Here is a 6,139-nt window from a genome sequence, read left to right as displayed (position 1 = left end):
TCATTGGCCGGCATGTGCCACATGGATCTGGGACGTGCAGCCAGTCGGCACACTGAAGCACATGCGTGGGCAGAGTCACAACACAGATGCTCGCCGCACACAGGCATTTGCACCAGCTCCCTGCACACTCCTGCCTGGTGTGCTCAGAGGTCCCCCCACGCTGCTCATGGAGACAGGGCTTGCTCACTAACGTGCAGCTGTCATTTCTCCACCTAACAGCCTTCCATGGCTCCCTACTGCCTACAGCATTGAACCCCAACAAGTCACACTCTTCAGACTTTGAAGGTTCTCCACCCTATGCCCCACCTTCCCCACACAGCTCTTCCTCATTCTGTCTCTGTTCCCTGCTTTGGCCAGGGGCTATCCTACCCACACTACACCTCTGCCCATGGCAGCTTTTTACCCAGTTACCCTCCAATTCCTCACCACGTAAGCCTATCTCAGTCATGCCCCGAGCTCCTTGAAGGAGCTCTCCCAGACTGCCCTTTTCCCCAAGGTAGGGTCATGATTTGCCAAATGTTTAGCGGGTGTTAGCAAGACCGGAGTCGGAGCAGGCATCAAACCTTACATCCCACATGTCACACCTCACCACAGACCTGGGTGCCAAATAGCCTGAAGAGTCTGAACTCACGTTGGCAGTTAGCAAAGTGCTCCTACGGCTGCATCTGCAGTTAACATAGCATCCCTATGGCCACTGTCTCCCTGGATCTCCACAGCCATCCTAGGAGAAAGGCAGAACATCATCATTTGATAGAAGGGATACTGAAGCTCTGGGGGAAAAAGGGACTTGCCAAAAGCCCCAGGGTGAAGCAGCAAATCTGGACTCTCGTAGACAGCCTAGAGCTGCCAGCATTCCCTTACGATCTGTGCCCTCGGGCCTGGCTTAATTTTTTCCTCTCCAAAGAGCCATCTGTAGGGCCAGAGGCGGGCAAGGCCTGACTCATCACTGGATGCCAGTTCCTTTGCCTGACTTTCAGTGATTCCTACCTTACCCTGGTGTTTTGTGTTTCTTGTCTCAACACTATCATTTCTCATTCCTCCACAAGTTGAATTGCTCACTCCAGCCACCTGAAGCATGCTCTTCTGGACACAGTTAGTTCTAGGCACATGGCTGGTGCTTCAAAGAAAAAAAGAGCGTTATGTCAATTTCATTGATTAACAAAACTGATGGCTCCACTGCAAAGCAAAGTTGATACTGCCTGGTCCTCTGAGTTCAAGAGGCTTTTAGACAAATGGCTCTGAGCTAAAACATGAGCATGCACGCACAGCATCGGTCTCAGTCTGATGAGATAAGTTATCCTTGAGCATTTTCCTGCCTCATTAATGCATGTGTAGCCAGCACAACAATAATGTGCTAATAATGGCTAAAGCTGAGGGCTTTCCTGGGCCAGGTAGTGGCTTTAAAAACTTTAAAGTGGCTTTTTAAACTTTAACCCCTAAAGCTGAGGACTTTCCTGAGCCAGACAGTGGCTGTAAACACTATGAAGTTTTCACAGACTCTCATTGAAAGATTTCTGTTTTCCAGATCAAGAAACTGAGACTATCACATTTGGGATTAAGTTTTAAAACAAAAAATTTAACAAATTGAGGCTTAAAGCTGTCAAGCATTTCAAAGCCAGCAAGTGGCTAAATTGGAACTTGAACTCAGGCAGTCTAGCCCTGGGATCCTGTGCCCTTACCCAGTATCCAGTGTTGGCTACACAAAACTAATGAATACATATTTTCAACTATAGTTTAAGTGGGTGACATATTTTTCACTATATTTTATGTAGGTGACTTTCAGTTAGGGGGTATTCTACTTACACAATCTATTGAGCTGGATATTAACTAAGAACAAACAGAAACTAATGAACTCTGAAAAACATAAAACGTGAGTAACATGATGCCACTGCAAAAGACAAAACAGCCCATAGCCTTTTGGTGACTGTATTTTGCTGACAGTCCATGAGTTAATACTCAAGCTGAACTCAGCAGTGCTGCTCCCTTGGGAGACAGACAGACACACACACAGAGTTGGTGGCTTTGTGCCCCGCCCCTCCTCAACACACACCGGAGTTGGTGGTTGAGCTGCCCAGAGCCTCCAGTCCGTGAGTGTGAGGAACAGACCACACGGGTCCAGCAGTGCTGGGTCAAGGCGAGGAGGGGGCAGCCGGAAGCGCCTGCATGCTCTGGACTCATTGTACCAGCTGAAATGGGTGCGCACAGGGCACGCTGGGATGAGGGATGAGGGGTGAGGGGTGAGGGGTGAGAGGGATGGGACGGGGTGGGGACAGCCTTTCCCAGGTGGTAACATCATCATTTGATAGAAGGGATACTGAGGCTCTGGGAGGGAAAGGGACTTGCCTAAAGCCCCAGGGTGAAGCAGCATCTCTGGACTCCCAGTCCAGTGCTCTTGCCCAATACTCTGCTGCTTGCCTTTACCCATGTAACTTGGTCATCAGCACGTCATAGGGCAAGCCCCAATCCCTACTTCGTTTTTGTATACGGGTGCTGGACCCACAGCCCCCCTCTCCAGCCATTTGGACACAAAAACAGATGCTATTGTTCTTCCTTAAAGAACATGGCCAGTGGAAACAGGGCACACTGGAAATCAGAGTGAATGTCCTTGAAAGAGGGTCATGGGTCAACAAGGCCAAGCCAAAGGTTGCAATAGAACACTCTTCCTTAGAAATCTTTGGGAGTGAAGTAGGATTCAGTCACTCCCATCCCTGCCCCTGCAGCTGCCACTACCCCATTAGTTTAGACAGGGTCAGGGGGTGGGGGGAGATGTGGAGAAAAAATCAGACTGCCTGTGGCCCCCGGGCTCCTTCCCCAGTTGCTTCTGTCCTAGCTCAGGCCTGGGTGCCCCTCTTACACTCTCACACTCGTGTGCTCACCCATACACACATCACACAGCTTGTTGGTCACACAGTCACAGCCTGGCCTCTGCTCCCGTGGTCAAGTGGCCCGATACCCCCAGGGATGGCTTAAAGGAGTCAGGAGTTGGATGTGGGGACATCAGGGTAGCAGAAGGAAATCAACACACCCAGAGCATCTCGGGTTTCAGACTCTCAGACCTGAGGTAGGTTTCCCAGGGAGGAGTTGGACAGAATGGAGAATGGAGGACGGTGAGAAGAAAGGATGAGGGATGCAACGTGTGGACAGCCGCCAAGAGTGAAAATAGAGGGAAGTGCCACCTAAGTGCTGGAAAGAAGGGGGCAGGTGGGACGAGCCCCACAGCCCTTTCCTCAAAAACGACTACTCCAAGACTCAGCCCTCCCTGGGGGACAGGCTCCGCCAGCCCTCAGCCACACGTGACTCCGGCAGCCAAGGTCCCAGTTTCTTGGATGGAGATGGCCAGTTCTGGCGGCCAGGTCCGATGCTCTGGAATCCAGTCCCATTTCCTTCCCGGCCACACCCGTCCAGCGGCCTCTTTGGCTGCTTTCAGCCCCTACTTACTTGGTGATCCCGAGTGGGGCATGAGAGCACCTGGGGAGTAGGGTCAAAGGGATCAGGGAAAGTCTCTGGTCTGGAGGATATGGGGTGGCACTTCCCCAAGGGCAGACCAGCAGGAGGAAGCCCAGAAGCCGGGCCCGCAACCCAGGCTGGGCTGGGGACATGGGAGGGTGGCTGGGCACCCCGGGGCTGGACTTGGGCGACCTGCAAGGTGACAGGCAGCAAGGCACGGGGACAGGAGAAATGGGCGGCTCCGCCCCGAGGCCCCGCCCCAGTCCAGTGCCGGCCACGCCCATGCACAGAAGCTCCTCCCTGCCAGGCCCCAATGAGGTCGCCAGAGTTTAAGCCCCGCCCCAGCAGCACCAACAGCCCAGCTCCACCCCGCCCCGCAGCCAGTGCTCCTTGGCAAGCTCCGCCTCTCACTCCAGGTGGGAGCCACCCTGGTGAGGGGCCACGCCACTGCCCCCTTGGCACTCCTCTCGGCGGCCAGGCTGGGGGACTTTGGGGCCGTGGGGGCCGGCCCTGGTATCTGCGTTCGTCTGGGACGCTCTGCACCTGCAGCCAGCAGTTGTCCACATGCAGGTTCACCGGCAGGCTGATGGTGGTCGTGCTGATGTCCCAGATGATGGTGAGCACCTCCTTCAGCATGTGGTGCATGCGCAGCATCTCGTCGCGCCGCTGTGCCTCTTCTGCCAACTGCTCCACCAGTGTGTTCTGGTCCCCACATGAGTACAGACTGGCCAGCAGCTCCAAGATGATGAACTCTGTGGTCTGAGAGTGGGCAATCGGGGAATAAGGTGGGGACCTGATGCCTGTGCCGCACTGGCTGCCGTGCTGGACCCTGCTGGGACGGTGGCTGGACTTGGAGCCCCTTGGAGTATGGCTTTTCACTCCGGCTTCTACATCACTTCAATGGGAAGATGCATCTCCCCACTGCCTTTTCGCACTCAGATGGGGACACCGAGGTCCAGAGGAAAAGACACCTGTCCAATGTTACTGATCTGAGAGGGGACTCAGGACCTATCACGCCAATAGGATACTTGTCTATTCAGTTGTTGTTGTTTTGTTTGGCGGGGGTGGGGGTGGTGATAGGGTCTCGCTCTGTCACCAGGCTGGAGTACAGTGATCACGGCTCACCGCAGCCTCAACCTCTTGGGCTCAAAGTGATCCTCCAATGTCAGCCTCTCGAGTAGCTAGGACTACAGTCACGTGCCACCACCAAGCCCAGCTATTTTTAAATTTTTTGTGTAGAGACAAGGTCTCACTATCTTGCCGAGGGTGGCATGGAACTCCTGGGCTCAAGTGATCCTCCCACCTCCACCTCCAGGAGTGGGAGTTGGAGCTGATGCCTGGATACAGGAGCCCTGTGGGTGGGAGTGAAACAAAACACAGGGTCCTGAGCTCCAGGGAGCAAGCAGTGTCCTCTGGTGAAGGAAATCCTAGACTTGCAGGCAGAAGTTGTGCCTCTTACTCGCCATGTGCTCTGAATACAGTTACTTGCCCTCCATGAGCTTCAGTTTCCTTATGTGAAAAGTGGGGACACCTGACCCCTTCCCTGCCCAGTTCAGTGCTGTCGCACAGGGCTGCTGTCAAGACAAGACTCAGTCCTGGCCTCCTCCCCAACTGGGCCAGGTAGCCCATGTAGCCTCTTCCAGGCTTTCCTGGGTGACACTGCCAGCCTGGCCCCCTGGTGCCCATTCAATCTAGTCCTTCATATTGCTGGAGAACGGGGAAGCTCTGAGTAACATGAGACTATAGAGTGCGAGACGGTTGCTGATGGTCTGGTCCTGTCCCTTCCTCATTCCTGGACATTCCTGACAAAAGGCTCCCAGCAACGAGTAAGCAGCAGCTGTAGACACCAGCCTGATGAATATCTCATTGTGGGGAGGGGGCCATAGCAGGAGTGGGGCTCCAGGGAAATACAGAACCCAGGCCTCAGAGGTGCTGATGTGAGAGACCCAAGAAACCTCAGCTTTGCACTTGCTGAATACCATCTGCGCCTCTCAGGAGGGAGAGTGCCAGGCTCAGGAGGCAGCTTTGCGCTTGCTGAATACCATCTGCACCTCTCAGGAGGGAGAGCGCCAGGCTCAGGAGGTCCTTGGCTCTGCCATTTTCAAGGGCTGGCAGGGGGACCCCTCTGGAGGTACTTGGAGCAGTACCGCATGCCGTGGCTTCTGAGTGAGAGTCAGCTCTGCACCCCACAAGACTGCTCCCTATCCAGAACTCACTGTGATCATGTGCTGGGTTCAGATGCCCATGCAGTCTCCTGGTGGGAGCACCAGCGGTGCTAACTGTAGGCCGCCCTGAGTCTGCCCTGCTCTGCCCTGCTATGGAACAACTCCTGTTCTGCCTTTGGGGAGAGGTGTTCATTTCAGCGATGACTGGGCTGGCCCCCATGGCACAGCTACCACAGAGAGTCTGCCGCTATCCATGGCTGAGAGCTCTAGTTCTTCTCTGAAGCCACCAGGATGGATGAATGGCAGCTTCATCCTCTTGGCCGACTCAGTTGCCTTTCATCAGCTCATCTGCTCCTAGGATCCACTCTGCCTCTGGCTGGCACCTGATCTGAATCCCAGGCTCACACCTCTGCCCACAGGCCCAGCAGCTGCTTCACCTTCAACTCCTTCCCCCACCAAGCACTGCCCCTCACCAGCTACTGGGGTGCCACTAGTGCCCCTACATGGTGCTCCCTCTCCAGACCCTC

General features: G+C 54.6%; 1 pseudogene; it reads right to left on the bottom strand.

The window, feature by feature from the left end:
* Nucleotides 1-3,430: 3,430 nt before the first annotated feature.
* LOC105516231 overlaps nt 3,431-6,139 on the bottom strand; it is an 18,276-nt pseudogene continuing 15,567 nt past the window's right edge.

The sequence above is a fragment of the Colobus angolensis genome, unplaced genomic scaffold (genome assembly GCF_000951035.1).
Source record: "Colobus angolensis palliatus isolate OR3802 unplaced genomic scaffold, Cang.pa_1.0 Scaffold278, whole genome shotgun sequence".
NCBI classification, from domain to species: Eukaryota; Metazoa; Chordata; class Mammalia; order Primates; family Cercopithecidae; genus Colobus; species Colobus angolensis.
This window is presented reverse-complemented; position numbering and strand designations above follow the sequence as displayed.